A 17954-nucleotide genomic window follows, 5' to 3' on the forward strand; every position below is an offset into this window, starting at 1 on the left:
GAGGCACAAAAACAGCAGGTGCTTCAACGGATATCAAGTGCTCCTTTAAGTGGGCTCTCCTCCACATCAACTTCAACATCACAAATACTCCAGTCCTCAAAGGTGTCACCCAAATCGCACTTGCTTCCTCACAGCTCCCAAATCTCCAGCTGCCCGTCTGAGTATGAGGTAGAACAGATGGTTGAGTCTGCAGAGCTGTTTACTCATACTATAGCCTGGGAATCAGAGGTCGACTCCAGCGCTTCTGTGAATCCAGACGAGGAAATGATCTGCACTGATGCCCAGAATCTTTATGAGTCGGATCCAGGACCAGACGCAGAAGGTTCTGACCATAATGTAGACCCTCATTCCCAAACTGTAACTCCTGTTGGTGGAGACAATGAGGAAGACGATGATAAGACTCAAATACCTGATTGGAGCGACAACTTTAGTTTTTTGTCAGGGCAGGAACAGGTTGGCTCTGAGGACGACGGGTGTGATAACACACAGGGTGATGATGATGAGGTCGGAGATCCCACTTACTGTCAACCCACAGTCAGCCAAGAGATGAGGTCAGCAGAGGAGGTGGAGGAAGATGCTAGTGACGACGAGGTCAGGTTGCGCCTTCCTGGACAGAGACATAGTACTGGAAGCACGTCAACAACTGCATCCTCAAACACAACTCTGTCTCTCACCACAAGTCGTGGTGGCTCTTCAGGTCGCATGGGTGCTAAGCCTTGCATAGCCTGGGCATTTTTTCAGATCGATAAAGATGACCCAACTCGTGTTATCTGTAACATTTGTCAGCAAAAGCTAAGTAGAGGCCAAAAAATACATAGTTTGAGTACTTCATGCATGAACCGGCACATGGACATGAAGCATAAGTTGCAGTGGGAAGCTCAGTGTGCTACAATGCGGCCTAGCCGGCCGGGCCAACCACCGTCTGCCATATCTTGTGCATCCGCGGCCTCTTCATCCTCTGTGACTGGGGGGACAGCAGTCACACCTGTTTTGGGGCGCAGACCTGCCACCTCTTTACCCGCAACAGCCAGCGTGATTGGCAGGTCATCATTTTCTTTGGAGGTGGTAACAGCAGCTGGTGTTGAGCGCTGTCCGACATCGATAGCACCACCTTTGGATCAAGGCAACCTAACATGTCCGCCTGCATCTTCCTCACAGACCGGCAGGTTGCCGGGGACACCCTTATCAACCCCGTCTAAGCACAATAGCCAGCCCTCGGTCCCTCAGATGTGGACAAGTAAAAGACCATTTCCTCCTAGCCATGAGAAAGCTAAGAGGTTGAATTTCACCATCTGCAAGCTCTTGGCTACAGAAATGCTGCCTTTCCGCCTGGTGGACACAGAGGATTTTCGAGACCTTATGTCCGTCGCAGTGCCCCAGTACCAGATGCCCAGTCGGCACTACTTCTCAAAGAAAGGTGTGCCTGCGCTCCACCAGCATGTCGCACACAACATCACCGCTTCTTTGAGAAACTCTGTGTGTGACAGGGTGCATTTCACCACAGACACTTGGACGAGTAGGCATGGACAGGGGCGTTACATGTCGCTGACTGGGCACTGGGTAACTATGGTGACAGCAGGACAAGGGGCTGCTGTCCAAGTCTTGCCGTCCCCACGAGTTGTGCGTCAATCCTCTTTATCTCAAAGTTCCTCCACTGCTTCTGCCTCCTCAACCTCCTCTCGGTCTTCCACCTGCACCCAAAGCCTGTCTGGTCATGCCACAAGCTTTCTAACTGCGCAGAAGGGATCCTGCACACCTCCTTACTATGCTGGCAGTAGGGCTCAACGTCATCAGGCGGTTTTTACATTGAAATGTCTGGGAAATGTGAGTCACACAGCTGAGGTGTTGTGGTCAGCTCTGGAGAACCAATTTCATGAATGGTTGTCTCCACTGGACCTGAAACCAGGGAAGGCCGTGTGCGACAATGCTGCAAACCTGGGTGCAGCCCTTCGCCGGGGCAATGTCACACACGTGCCTTGTATGGCTCACGTGTTGAACCTGGTTGTCCAGCAATTTTTAGCCCACTATCCCAGACTAGATGGCCTTCTGCAGAGGGCACGGTCGCTGTGTGCTCACTTCCGCCGTTCGCATCCCGCAGCTCAGCGACTTACATCTCTACAGAAGTCGTTGGGCCTGCCACTTCACCGGCTAAAATGCGATGTGCCTACCCGGTGGAATTCAACTCTGCACATGTTGCAGCGATTGTGGCAGCACCGACAAGCCCTGGTGCAATACGTTCTGACGTATAGCCTGGGCCAACGAGATTCAGAGGTGGGGCAAATCACGCTGGAGGAGTGGTCTCAGATCAGGAACCTATGCACCCTTCTGCACAGTTTTGAAATGGCGACGAAGATGTTTAGTGCTGACGATGCCATTATCAGCATGACTATTCCGGTGATTTACATGCTGGAGCACATGTTAAACAGAATTCGGAGTCAGGTGGTGGCACAAGAGGAGGTGGAGGAAGTAGAGGAGGAGGAGTTGTATGCGGAAGGGCTAACATCTGCAAGGTCCAGACGGTCGGCAGCACCAAGGCGGCAGGCATGTGAGGGTGGGGGAGATGGTTTTACCAGGGCGCATGGTAGCAGCCAAACTAGTGAGGAAGGTGCAGGAGCCCAGGAAGAAGTGGAGGACGAACTGATGGAAGACTCATCAGATGAGGGAGACCTTGATCACATTTCTGTTGTGCGAGGTTGGGGGGAGAGGACAGAGGAAGGAAGCATGATTGTTACCTCGCCACCAACACAACAGGGACTTGGTGCTCCTGGATGCGCAACACACATGAGTGCCTTCTTGCTGCACTACCTGCAACATGACCCTCGAATTGTGAGAATTAGAAATAATCCTGACTACTGGGTTGCCACACTGTTAGATCCCCGGTACAAAAGTAAATTTGCAGAAATTATTCCTGCCATAGAAAGGGATGCACGCATGCAGGAGTATCAGCAGAGACTGTTGCAGAATCTTACATGTGCTTTTCCACAAAATACCAGTGGTGCACGTAGTGAATCTCACAGTTCCAACTTGCCAACCGTGGGACCGTCAAGTGTTCAGCACTCAAACCGTAACAGAACCACAGTATCTGGTGGTAACATCAATTTTGCGGAATCATTTCACCACTTTTTTAGCCCATCCTTTGCAAGGCCACAGGAGACAAGAAGTCTGACACATAGTCAACGCCTAGAGACGATGGTACAGGAGTATCTCCAAGTAAACATTGAAGCCACGACTGTGTCACTGGACCCTTGCTCTTTTTGGGCTTCCAATCTGGATAAATGGCCGGAGCTAGCCACTTACGCCTTGGAGATCTTGTCATGCCCCGCAGCCAGCGTTCTGTCTGAACGTGTGTTCAGCGCTGCTGGTGGTGTGCTGACAGATAAGCGCACGCGGCTCTCCACTGATAATGTAGACAGACTCACGTTCATAAAGATGAACAAATCATGGATCCGAAACGACTTTTCTACCCGTGTGTCATCCTGGGGAGAGTAAAAGCTTGATGATTGTTTAAAATCACCCTACCAACCGTTTTAAGCTTTCAAATTACTAATCATGTTTATCTGTATCTTGACTGGAAAATAATTTGGGCTTTGTAGCAGTGTGCAGCACTGATCCTATTAGGCCATCTATAATAAGGTCCACCAGATTTAAAATTAATAATAATTTTTAGCTGCATCTAGCCCGGAAAATAATTTTGGGGCTCCGAGATGCACAAGACACATAAGTGCCTTCTTGCTGCACTACCTGCAGCATGACCCTCATATTGTCAGAATTCGAAGTAATCATGACTACTGGGTTGCCACACTCTTAGATCCCCCAAACTTTTCGATCAACCTTTTCATTTTAATAAAGACCAAAAAAATGGTCATTTTTGAAATTATAAGCATTAGCAGGTTGTTAGAAACTGAAATCAAACAGTTTTCAACTCAAAACTTTATTCTAGGTGATGTTACATTTTCACATAGGACCCCTTGTTCGAAAGGAGCTTCTGAACTCTCTCGTCCATTGAATTTGTCAGGTTTTGGATGGTTTCTGCTTCAATTGTTTTGCATGAGGACAGAATACCCTCCCAGAGCTGTTGCTTAGATGTGAACTGCCTCCCGCCATCATAGACACTCCTTTTAATGATGCTCCAAAGGTTCTGAATGGGGTAGAGGTCAGGGGAGCATGGGGGTCACACCATAAGTTTGTCCCCTTTTATGCCCATATCAGCCAGAGATGCAGATGTTTTATGTGCAGCATGAGATGGTGCATTATCATGCAGAAAAATGATCTTGCTGTGAAATACACGGTTCTTCTTCTTGAACCATGGCAGGAAGTGCTGTTTGAGAAAATCCACATACATTATGGAGTTCATCTTTAGCGCCTTCAGGGATCCTAAAGGGGCCGACAATCTCTCTCCCCATGATTCCAGCCCAAAGCATTACTCCACCTCCTCCTTGTTGGCGCTGTAGCCGTGTTTGCGTGGGGTGTCCATCAACCAGCCATCCTCCACTCCATCCATCTGGACCATCGAGCGCTGCACGGCACTCATCCGTGAACAAAACAGTTTTGAAATCAGTCTTCATGTAATGTTTGGCCCACTGGAGCCGTTTCTGCTTGTGTGAAGTGGATAGAGGAGGTCGACAGGATGGCGTATGCACAGCTGCAAACCTCTGAAGGACCCTGCATCTTGTTGTTCGGGGGACGTTGGAGGCACAAGCAGCTTCAAAAACTTGTCTGCTGCTATGACAAGGCTTTTTTGCCGCTGCTCTTTCAACCTGACGTAATTGCCTGTAGAAAAGACTCCTCAATTTGCCCTTATCAGCACGCACACGTGTGTACTGTGAATCACCTACATACTTCTTGATTGCCAAGACACTTCATCCTGATCATCGCACAATGTTGATTGTAGTCATGCCTTGACCTAAACACTCCACAATTTGTTGCTTCTCAGCAGCCGACACATCCTTTTTCTTTCCCATTTTGGCAGAAAATGTAGGCTGCTGAATAATGTGAGAGAGCCTTCTTAAGTAGTCTTGCCTTTCATTGGACACACCTGACAAACTAATTAGCACTGGTGTCTGCAATTGCTTACAGTGATATAAAGAGCCCTGACACACATCACCATCAATGAGTTTAACTGACAAACAAACAAATTCTTCCCTTATCACTCCTAAACACTTTTTGCATAATAATTTGGAACACAGTGTACATGTGCTTTTCCACAAAACACCAGTGGTTCACGTAGTGAATCTTACAGTTCTAACTTGCCAACCGTGGTCTGTATGGAGTTGTTCAATAAAGGGCCCAAAATTAAGATAACATAGATGGGAGAGGTCTCTATGAATAGGAATTCCTAAGTATTTGATACCCTGTGAGGGCCAGGCAAAGGGAAAGTTGGACTGGATGGAATCCTATATGGATTTGGGGAGGGAGACATCGAGGGCCTTAGACTTCGCTGCATTGATTTTAAAATTTGACCATGTAACAAAGTGATCTATTTCAGCCATAACAGCATGGATGGATGGATGTGATTGAGTGATATATACTAGGACATCATCAGCAAATAGAGAGCACTTGTACTCGGTGCCTCCCACCTCAATCCACCTAATATTGGGGTTATGGCGAGTTGATGAGAGCAGGTGCTCCATCACTAGGATGTATAAGAGAGGGGATAGAGAACATCCCTGCCTTGTCCCATTGGTGATTGTGAAAGGTGATGAAAATGTTCTGACGCGCCCCCTGGGCCTTGGGACACCCGGAGCCGGACCCTTTTTGGTGGATGCTGGTGGTTGTAGTCTCCGTGGTGGCAACCCGGTTCCGTGGCTCAGGGCGGTCAAACCAGTGGCGGAACTATTTATGTGGTTTTGATGTTTAAATGTCCGACTACGCCACCCGTGGATTGCGGTCAGAGTGAACCGCCGCTCCAGGGCAGACCGCTGAGGCTGGTGTTGTGGGTGCAGCAGAGCGTAGCATAACTCCCCACGGGAGGAGTATAGCCTCAGGGCAGTGTATGCGGAGGATGGGGGTGATGGTGCAGGGCAGCAGCAGTAATGACACGGAGTCAGTGATGCAGTCCAGGGCCTTTACTCACAGTTCTTATTATCCAGACCACATCTGCAGGTAACGGCTGCCCACGTCGTACTGTGCTCACTAGGTGAGGGGCTCAGACAACTCCCAGATAACTTTGGAGCGCTTCACAGGACCCCCTTTGTGTGTCCTTTGTCTGGCCTTTCTTACCAACCCTTCTGTCCGGCTGCCTCGGGCCTCCTCTTGGTAAACTTGGCGCCAGTTTCCCTGACCCTATGTGGTGCCTTCCTAGCGGGTGTAGCGAGGGGCTGCGCCACATAAAATGTCACAGCCTCCTGTTTCTAGCTGAGGGTCGTTTCCTGCCTCCACTAGTTTCGGGGACCGGTCTCCCCCTTTGGCCTGACCCCTCCACGCAGGTGGATTCTGGCGTGCGGTGGCGACTCGCCCGTCCGCACCCCTGAGATCCCTTCGTTCCTCGTTCCTGGAGCCTTCTCCACTCCTCTTCCTTACTTCTCCATCTTCCAGGCCTGGGCCTCTGTTACTAGGCCCGCCTCCGGAGCAGAGCTCATGCAGAGCCCCTGCTCCCTGCCACTTCTGCTCAGACTTCTCTGCACTGAACTAAGATGGTGACCACCTTTTATACTCCCTTCTCAATGCACCCAGGAACTGCTTCCTCCCTGCTCCTGCACTACAGGGTTCCCCTTCCTCAGTGTTCCCTCCCCCCACTCCAGCCAGGGACAGGGACTGTCGTGCCCATCTCAGGGGCATATTGGTCGCCCTGCCCCACGGCAATGTGGTGTAATGCATGCAGGTGTCGGGTCCTGATCCACACTACATCCTTACCTGAGAGTGAGATATCACACCTCTGGGTGAGGTGCAATACCTCTGTAGCAACCGAGCCCTCAGGGTGCTACAGTTCCATTTATCTTCAGCCTAGGTGACGTATTGCGATACAGGGCCGTGATTTTGGCTATAAAAGGGTCCCCTAGACCCCTACCCCAAGCTTTTTAAGAGAATCATATATGGCGTGCCAGGAGACTCTATGGAATGCTTTCTCAGCATCCAACGAGAGTATCTAATTACAAATTTTTAACTGCATCTAGCCCAGGAAATACTTTGTGCCTAGTAGCAGGGTCTGCTAGTCAGCAGATTATCCCGGCTGTTAAGCAAGCTACACCACCTGTAGTTTGGACACTTCATTTTTTCAAAGGAAATGCTTCGGGACCACGGGATACTCAGTGAAGAGCATCAGGAGGCACCCCAAGGCATAGGGGCTGGGACTGGCAGTAGGATGCCTTGCGGTGGACAGCCGAGCTCGATCCTTATAAAAGCTTTTTAACTGCAGCAGCTTTAGTGGACGCTACTGGAGCTGGAATTACGCGGCTGCTGGCATGAGACTTGCCCTCCAATAGATCCTTGTAAATGGATTTAAAGTGTATTCATTCAAATTAGAGAGACAATTTAAATTAAAAAGCTTAGAGCTGCCTCCACCACAGGGGGGCTCTCTCGACCCACCAGCGGACAGGCACCAGTATTGGGAGAGGGGGGCTGGCCGTCAGGGTTCACCGCGGCTCTGGCACAAACCCGGCGACACGGAGGTGGCACGGGCAGGAGCGGACTGGCCGTCTCGGCTTCTCACTTTTTGGATTTTAGAAGGGCATGACATGCCTATATCTGTGTCTCCCCCTCCTTTTACTCCTCCACCTCTTTTCTTTTCGCATGACTATATGTACTTGTCACTTTTCCATGTGTTAGTTGTGTCTTCTGAGCAGTTTGTCAGCTTTTGGACACCTTTGAAGGTGTTTTCTATGTGTTTCTATGTGTTTTTGTTTGCCTGCCATTGGTTTTAACGGTGTTCGAAGGTGTTCGACGAACAGTTCGACGAACAGTTCGGCGAACACACGGGTGTTCGACGAACCGAACCGAACTCGAACACTACGGGGGTGGCTCAACACTAATCAGGATACAGCTGGAGAGTCCGCACGGAAGACCCGGGACCAGGCTTGAAGGCAAATGTAGAAGTAGAAGTTCCAGAGGATATGTAGTAGTTAAAAATCTATTTATTATCAAAAAAAGTAAAAGACACGGCAGCAATACAACCAGCAGGTACAAAAACCAACGCGTTTCGACCGATAAGGTTTCACCATGAGTAAGACCGCATAGGTCGAAACGCGTTGGTTTTTGTACCTGCTGGTTATATTGCTGCTATGTCTTTTACTTTTTTTGATAATAAATGGATTTTTAACTACCACATATCCGCTGAAACTTCTACTTCCACAGTAAGGTAAGGTGCATACTAAATACAGATGGTCTCCTTGTCTGAGCTCCAAGCCGTAAAGCTCTGACTGACTGAAAAGCACAAGAAAAGTCAGCTTAAATATGTGCCATACCATATAAATAAGCCACAGAAGTTTAAGCATTCGGTTCTGTGGAATGATGAGGCAAAGCTGGAACTTTTCGAGCCTATGCATGAGTGGTACGTCTTAAGCAACAAATACCACACACGGAGGGCACCATCCAATATATGGGATCAACATGCAGCATACCATGTGCAAACTATGAATATCCAAGAAAAAGAAGTATGCTAATGAGCAGTGATCACCTTAGATAGATAGTAATAGATTAATGTATGAAAAATACATACATTTTATTTAATTTTAATACATACATAAACGTCAAAAGACACACTAAGTACATTAAAACACAAGTAAAAACACAGTGGGATTACCCACTACAGTAAGTAGAAGCCCATCTACTACAGAATCCACCCCACAGAATAATCGTAATCGATAAGATAAATAACAGATATATGAAAACAGATTGAACTGAGGATAACTCTGTTGATCAATACTACACAAGAACTGGATAAAATATGGCCGCCCAAAAAAGGTTTAAAGCCAAGTACAGCAGTGGTAGCTTGTAAAGTGCAGATAGAAAACAGGGTATTATAGTAGTGTACCGGAAAAGTACACTAGTTGGCCCTGGATTCCTCCTTATGCAGGACAATGCCAGACCTCATGTGGCTGGAGTGTGTCAGCAGTTCCTGCAAGATGACGGCATTGAAGCTATGGACTGGCCCGCCCGTTCCCCAGACCTGAATCTGATTGAGCACATCTGGGACATCATGTCTCGCTCCGTCCACCAACGTCACGTTGCACCACAGACTGTCCAGGAGTTGGCGGATGCTTTAGTCCAGGTCTGGGAGGAGATCCCACAGGAGACCATCCGCAACCTCATCAGGAGCATGCCCAGGCGTTGTAGGGAGGTCATACAGACACGTGGAGGCCACACACAATACTGAGCCTCATTTTGACTTGTTTTAAGGACATTACATCAAAGTTGAATCAGCCTGTAGTGTGTTTTTCCACTTTAATTTTGGGGGTAACTCCAAATCCAGGCCTCCATTGGTTAATAAATGTGATTTCCATTGATGATTTTTGTGTGATTTTGTTGTCATCACATTCAACTTTGTACAGAACAAAGTATTCAATGAGAATATTTCATTCATTCAGATCTAGGATGTGTTATTTGAGTGTTCCCTTTATTTTTTTGAGCAGTGTATTTAAATTAATTAAAATGTGTGTATTTTTCATATATTAATGTATTACTATTTATCTAAGGTGATCACTGCTCATTAGCATACTTCTTTTTCTTGGATATTCATTAACTGGTATGTCTGAAGAAGAAAGAATTAAATATACACTCAAAAGAACACCCTGCCTACAGTAAAGCATTGTGATGGTTGTTTCCTCCGGCACTGGAAACCTGTTGCATGTGATGAGCAAGATGGATTCAATCAAGTATCAGGAAATTGTAGGAGAAAATGTCATGCATTCTGTAAGGAAACTGAAGCTTGGCGTCATTGGACTTTACAACAGGACAATGATCCCAAGTATAGCTCCAAGTCCACTAAGGCTTGATTTCAGAAGTTCTGGAAAGTTCTGGAGTGGCCATCTTAGCCATCTGACTTGAACCCCCTAGAAAATCTTGGATGTAATTTTAAGAATGTGATTGCAGCACACAAAACCAAGAATATTTGTTAACTGGAGGCCATTGCCTGGTGATGCATCATATTTCCAGCAGGTGATAACAGCCAATGGTGCTAAATAAGTGCTAAAAACACATGAATAATTCTGAGACTGCAGTAGTCATTATTTATTGCATTGCTTTATTAATTTGGAGAAACTGCTTGTTATATTAGTTGTATTGAGCTATCTAAATTGTTCTTGTTTCATTGATCTATTGCAAACAGAAAAAAATGTGCATGTTTTGCCAATAAACATAATTTGCAGTGGGGGGGGGTAGAATTATTTTGATTGCAACTGTGCAAAATATGCCTCTATATATCAGATACTACTCTTTCAATTTGATCAGTGTGTCTTTAAAGAGTGTACCTAAACTAAAAAATCCCTACACATTTGCTGCTTGGCAAAATGCAATTTCATGAGTTTGTAACCGTTTCACATACCCAAGAGAGTTGCTGTAATAAGTTTGGTGGTAGTTGTTCCCAGGTTTTGCCACCCAAGGAGGCCCAAAGACCTCTCTGGCATCAGTACTATAAATGTCACATGGTAGATCTGGGCAGGGCTGCCACCAGGAATTTCAGGTCCCCATACTGGCAAAATTTTCAAGCCCCCTTGAGACTCTGTCCAGGCTCCACCGCAGCTCCACTTCCATTTTTTAATATAGACACTGACATGTAAAATTAAAAACATCAGCAAAAACACTGCCAGAATTGCCATTTTTTCCATTTTTTGCCTCACACAATTCAAACCCTTACACAGCTCCAGAGAAAAGACGAGCAAAGTTATGAATCTTGAGAGGCGACAATGAAAAAAAGACAATTACTTATTTTTGTAAATGCGCACAAATAGTATAACGCAAAAAAAAATATTTGTTATCCCTATAAGCATACTGACTTGGAGAATAAAGTAAAGTTGCAAAATTTATGTGAAAAATCAGTGACGGTATTGCTGTTTTTCCCAACCCCCTCAGAAAGAGTTAATAAATTAATCTGTAATTTAAGTGTACCCCAAAATGGTGGCATCAAAAAATGCAACTTGTCCCACAATAAACAAGGCCCATACAGCTACATCAATGGCAAAAAAAGTTATAACTATTTTAAAATAACAATGAAGAAATTACAAAAAAGAATACTTAACCGCCCTCTAAATGAACAGAGCAGCTGGTCAGACATGCGTGGGGTCACTTCATTCATTTCAATGGGAGTTCCAGCTATTTCCAGAACTCCCAGTCAAATGAATCGAGTGGCTGCACGCATGTCTGACCAGCTGCTCCGTACATTTCAGGGGGCGATTAGAGTTATGGGGCCCCTTGTTCTCGGGATCAGTGGAAGTTCTACTTCTGGGACCCTCCTGTCACGCTGGGTATGGGGAGAACCCAGCGTATAATGACAGGAAAAGGGAAGGGTGCCCTACAAGTAGGGAAAGGGGGAGTGAAGACCCCTAAACAGCTCAAACGACAAACCTTGACTTCCCTATGGACCCTATATAGGTTCTGTACCTATCGCCGAGCAGGAAATCTGGCCCTAGCTGACCCTAAAGCTAGGCCCTAGATAGGTAGGGGGGGTGAGTACTAGTCAGCCCCATTGCAAACTAAAGTACACACAAGGGAAACAAACAAGGGAATACACTTAGCTTAAAGATGAAACCGGGGAAAACAAGGCAACACTCCACGAAGGAACTCCAAGAAAATTCTAGCCGACTACTAGAATTCCAGGCCTGAATATAAGAAGAATACTCTATCACCAGCAACTCTCTGGAGAAACTGAGTGTATTTAAGGATACAGCAAGGGTGTGGTAATTAGCAGCAGAAGGTGAGGATCACCACTTGGTCCTAAAGGTATAATCCCCAAGCAAGGTGAGGATCACTATTGGGTCCTAGAGAGAGAGGGGTCATGAAAGGATCAAGAAGATGTTTGCAGGGCCAAATGCAGCAACCTTCTACAACCGGACCCCGTATGACTGTTATGATCTGCAACATGTACTAAGGAAAGATAGGGGAAAGCTGTCCCTACAGTAAGACTAAGCTGAATCCCTACGATGTAGCAGGCTGCCTGTTCCTAGCGAACAGACCCGCCTTAGTCCTCGGCTAGTCTGATGAAGACCTATAGAATTAAGGGAGGGGTCCCTAAAAGAACTAAGGACTGGGACAAAAATGGGACACCTCCTAAACAGAGAAGTTGTTGAAGAACACAAAAAGACAAACTGACAAAAATGTACTAGAGGTCCCAGAGGACCAAGCGAACTTGACAGAGAAAGGCACCGAAGCACCAGGCTAAAGAAACAGTCAAACACTGAAGTCCAGCACAACCACAAGGGCGGAGCTGGAATATAAAGGCAGATGGTCACGTGACCGCAAAACACAAGATGGAAAAAACAAACAGAAGGGTTCTAACAATGACTGTCTGTCAAACCAGTCACACCCATGACTCCTCCACTGATCACAAGAATGGTCCCCCATAAATCTCATACCCCCTGAATGAGCAGATCAGCTGATTTGGCATGCATGGAACCACTGGATTGTAAGGGCCAGCTCACACAGCAGATTTTCAAGAAGAATTTTTGTGCGGACAGGTCCTTTCTCGGCACGGCTGCGGCTAAAACTTGCCATTCCGCAATCCTCATCACTGTCTCCCATAGAGAGGAATGGGGGGCATGAAGGAACTACCGCCGTGGATATTCAGCAGAATGTAGGCGCGTCTGTCCGCTCCAAACTTTTGCTTGAAGATCCGCCTTGTGAACTGGCCTAATAATTATCCCATATGTTCTGTATGTGTTACTAGAATATCCCCTTTAAGACAGGCAACTGTACTTTTTTGCAGGCAGCAGGCAGTAGGCTTGAACTTACTAGTGCTTAGTAGTTTGCAGGCAGGCGGCAGACGGGCAGCCTCCAACTTCACACAGCACTAGCAGGGAGGGGGACACAAGAAGATTAGCGGGTGGGTGGGCCAGCGGGTGGGCGAATGGGAGGTCAGATGGGAGAATGGGAGGTTAGACGGTCAAGTGGACAGGCGAGTTGACGGGCGCGCAAGCACACCTCATCACTTTCAGGCCCTCAACTCCTGCATCTAATGTGCTGCAAGGGCCCGGGGAGCGCTGGCAGCTTAGGAACCAAGGGTGGGCCGGCCGCATCTGATGTCTCTGCTGCGGTCATACTATGTAAGTAGCTGCGGCTGTGAGTGACTGGGGCCACGGGACTTAATAAAGCAAATTAAAGTAATTAGCCCAGGTCCAGTGTGCCAGGCAGTCTGCCAGGCCATTTGTACAGTGGCCAGGATGTGCTGCCTCAGTGCAGGCTGCGCAGTGTCTCACCCAGTCCAGTGCCCCCCCCCCACTTTGCTTCTGCTCACCGGGCCCCATACACCAGTAATGGCAGTAATGCCCTGATGGCAGGCATGGATGTGGGGTCTTGTTACAGATTTTGCATTAGGGCTCAGAAGTATTTAGCTGCATCCTTAGGATTTGACGATGATATACCGTAAGTAGGACAATATGTATTTTTGCCTACGAAAGTTATTTTATACCTTTCAGCATTAATAGCCCGGTTAAATCAATGAATAAAATGTCCCTATTAAATGGCTTTATAATTATATTTTTATTTTAGCCCAGTAGTGAAGATGAATACTAATTTCACGGAGAAGCAAACACCAGTGTTATATGACTTAGGGTCATGGAAACTGCTTGTGGCACAATATGATCTTGCATATGGTCTGCTGAGGTATCGAACATGAAGCAAAGAAAACTCGGAGTGATTGTTGTAAAAAGCGTGCCTTCCTGAAAATGGCCCATATATACTTCAGAAGTTCAGAACACTAATTAAATCATAAGATTTTACTTGTAACATAGGGTAAAAAAGGTCAATTGTAAGCAATTTCCCTTCTGAATGCTAAATGTCAAAGTCCTTCTGCCAGGGAGCTCCGGCAGGGAGTGCAATAAAAAGAGAGGTACTCAAAATGTCACCCAGAAAACTACTCTAGATTAATAGAATATCGGCAGTATGGAGATGAAGTGAAATTGGACTGTAGGCTGCTGACGAGCCAGTAACATCCTTAAATATATGAACCAGAGTCATATTGTTCAGGTGTTGGAAATAAATAGGCAGTATTATCAGATTTTTCACTTTTTCCATTTTCTGCCATTCTATAAGGTCACTGTGATATTAATAATTGGTGAAATTTGTGCTATTTTCAGTTCCTTTTTACTTTTTATGTTCTAGAGGATATGCAGTATTTCCCGTTCATATAACATCTAGTAATTTACATTTTATTTTGTATCCAAAGAGAAAAGGTAACCTCATGTCCTAATTCTTTATCATACTATGTATGCATCTATAGATAACATGCATCTCAAACAGCAAATGTAAGACTTTCTTTGGCTGCTCAAACATATGGTCAATGACAACATTGCTAAGGATCAGTTTGGGATGGTTATCACAAGGTTATGGATTTATACTATAAAGCTTCCATTAAAGAAATCACAGTATTACTTAAATAATGTAGTGCAGATATCAATTCAAAAAATGTTCCACCGTGAACAACTCTGCACTAGCAAAATATATTAAAATATAACTTTTTTGATCATTAAAATCACTTATAGAAACTAGAACCATACCCACACGTCTTAGTCCAGGATAATAATTAAGGGGGGACAGTGTCTTACCCTGTCACATCTCTGTCCTCACCCTGCCTTGCTGCGGAGGTTGGCACCCTAAAGAATTGCGCAAATGGCGCCCCTGCTCACTGGCGGCTGACCCTCCTGGTACTATTAGGCCCTAATTTTTAGGAGGGAAAAAATAGCAAACACATACTAAACACCAAGAGTTACACCAGTGTTACCAATAGAATAAAGCGCTAAGTGCAAATAAAACACTAACAAGCCTACCATCCACAACTTTAGGAATGCTATCTCCTAGAGAAATATATGAACTGGTCTTACTAATGATTAATGTCAGACATAATTTTAAAAGGAAGATTGAGAACACAGCCCCCCTGAAATTTTCAATCTTCCTTTTAAAATTATGTCGGACATTAATCAATAGTAAGATCAGCTTCTATATTTTCTCTTGGAGATGAGCTGGCGAGCGGAGGGGGGGCGCCAACCTCCGCGGCAAGGCTGAGTGAGGACAGAGATGTGACAGGGTGAGACACAGTCCCCCCCATAATTATTATCCTGGACTAAGAAGTCTGGGTATGGTTCTAGTTTCTATGAGTGGTTTTAATGATCAATAAAAGTTATATTTAATATATTTTGCAAGTACAGAGTTGTTCACAGTGAAACATGTAAAGCTTCCATTCCAGCAAATGCAATGTGTTCTATTTGATTGGGATGAGAGGACTATGCAGTTTATTGGAGAATACTGAACTTCATGGATACAGGCTACAAACTGTAACGGGTCTGGGAGGCGGAACCTCTGAGCTACTATACAAGGGGGCGGTCCTTGTAAGGGAGCGGGTGGCGACCAGGGAAGACGGGCAGGCAGTCACAGCAGGTGACCGGGGCAGTCTCTGGGTGAACGGACAGGAGGTCACGGCAAGTGACCGGGGCAGTCTCTGGATGAACGGGCAGGAGGTCACGGCAAGTGACCAGGGCAGTCTCTGGATGAACGGGCAGGAGGTCACGGCAAGTGACCGGGGCAGTCTCTGGATGAACGGGCAGGAGGTCACGGCAAGTGACCGGGGCAGTCTCTGGGTAAAGGGTTGGTACAACCTGTGATGGCTGAGCCTCCAGGTAGGCAAGCAGGCAGATGGTAGACGTGAGCTCCCAGGTGAGCAGGCGAGAGTCTCTGGATAAGCGGGTGGTCACAGCATGTGACGGCGGAGCCTCCAGGTAGACCAACAGACAGGCAGCAGATGAGCGCTCCCAGGTGAGCGGGCAGGAGTCTCTGGACAGGCGGGTGGTCACAGCACGTGACGGCGGAGCCTCCAGGTAGGCTAGCAGACAGGCAGCAGATGAGCGCTCCCAGGTGAGCGGGCAGGAGTCTCTGGACAGGCGGGTGGTCACAGCACGTGACGGCGGAGCCTCCAGGTAGGCTAGCAGGCAGGTAGCAGATGTGCGCTCCCAGGTGAGCGGGCAAGCTGGTCCATAGACAGACTGACAGGAGTTGGAAGGCAGACCATCGGACCTCAGGCTAGCAGGCAGGTAGCAGATGTGCGCTCCCAGGTGAGCGGGCAAGCTGGTCCTTAGACAGACTGACAGGAGTCGGAAGGCAGACCGTCGGACCTCAGGCTAGCAGGCAGGAATCAGACAGCAAACTGGCAGGAATCTGGCAGGTAACTGGAAGGTAACTGGCAACGGGACCTGAGGGCTGAAGCAGAGTAGGGAACAGTGCAACAACATTGCTCGGGCACCTCCATTTTGGAGGAGGTGCCTTATATATGGTGAAGTCCTCCGGCCATTGGCCGGGGACTCCTTAGGACGGCGCGCGCGGCCCCTTTAAGAGGGAGGGAGCGCGCGCGCGCGCCCTAAGCACCGTGGCCGGGAAGGAGCGCGCGCTGCCAGCAGAGCGGGAAGAGGACGCCGGACCCAGAGCGGAGGGGTGAGGGGAACAGCGTCCCTGCCTAGCAGAGGGCAGGGACGCCGGCGCTACACAAACACTTTTGCAATTAACTTTTTTATCTAATTATTGTTCATTTTCTTTCTAAATTCAAAGTTAAGCTACTTTCTATATAGCCTTCATTAATAATTTTCTACCATTTTGCTCCTGGAAATTGTCTCTTAATTTTTTAGCTAGTTGAGTTATCTGCAAAACTGATACAAATCTGCTCCTGATCCTAGTATGCAGTGGCTCTCTCTGCTCCCTCTGCCTTCTCTCAGTGTTAGGCCACGGCCCCACTATCAGTATTCGGTCAGTATTTTTTCTCAGGAGTGGGAGCAAAAACCAGGTGAGAAACAATCAGAGAAAAGGTATAATAGAAACAAGTCTCCAATTCTGCACTTATCGCCTACTCCTTCTTTTGGCTCTCACTTCTGAGAAAAAATACTAATTGAATACTGACCAAATACTGATTGTGGAGCCATGGCCTTAGCGATAGGATGAGAGAGGTGGTACACAAATCCAATTGCTATGAAAAGACATGTGTAACACAATATAGTCTCCAAGGACTATGTTTAATTCCTTTCAAGCTTTAATACAGAGCCTTATAAATGTCAAATGGACAGCAGAATAGAAATGAATGGTAACCCAAAAGTAATCAATGGCTTATTTAATACCACAGTACCCAGACAGACTTAATTTTTTTTCTTTTTTAAAGAAAAATTGTCCAAAAATTAGCCATCTTAGTAATTTGTGACCAGGCAGACCATTCTGTGTATAATACGGACTCAAACTGATGTTGCTGTCAGAGGTAATATCACAGTGCTGTGACTGAGAGGAGCGATGTGCCATTTATTCCATAACACTCTCCACTTCCTACCCCCTAATATGCTTGTTGGAGGCAAAAGAGAGCAATTGTGGCCTGTGTGTGATAACACTACAGCCAGGACGGTGCTGCTGCTAGCGACTAAAACATTCTTGGCCGTGGTATGGAAATTTTTTTAATGGAAATCCAGAAGCAATCCAAAGGACAGCAGGTAATCCAGAAATGTCTTCAGGAGGTTAGGAGTAGGGAGTATCACTCCAAATTTGCGTCAACCATAACTGTTCTCTTGTGGAAGGTTTTTCCCATAAATTTTCAAAAGGATTAAGATCAGGGCTTTGTGATGGCCACTCCAAAACATTGGCTTTGTTATCCTTAAGCCACTTTGATATTATTTTGGCAGATTCTTGGGCTCATTGTCCATTTGGAAGACCCGTTTCTGCCCAAGCTTTAACTTCCTGGCTGATGTCTTGAGATGTTGCTTCAGTATTGCCACATAATCTTCTTTTCTCATGATGCCATCTATTTTGTGAAGTGCACCAGTACCTCCTGCAGCAAAATAACCCCA

The sequence above is a fragment of the Phyllobates terribilis genome, unplaced genomic scaffold, assembly GCF_046119375.1.
Source record: "Phyllobates terribilis strain yellow unplaced genomic scaffold, ASM4611937v1 Scaffold_7__3_contigs__length_470593459, whole genome shotgun sequence".
Taxonomy (NCBI): Eukaryota; Metazoa; Chordata; class Amphibia; order Anura; family Dendrobatidae; genus Phyllobates; species Phyllobates terribilis.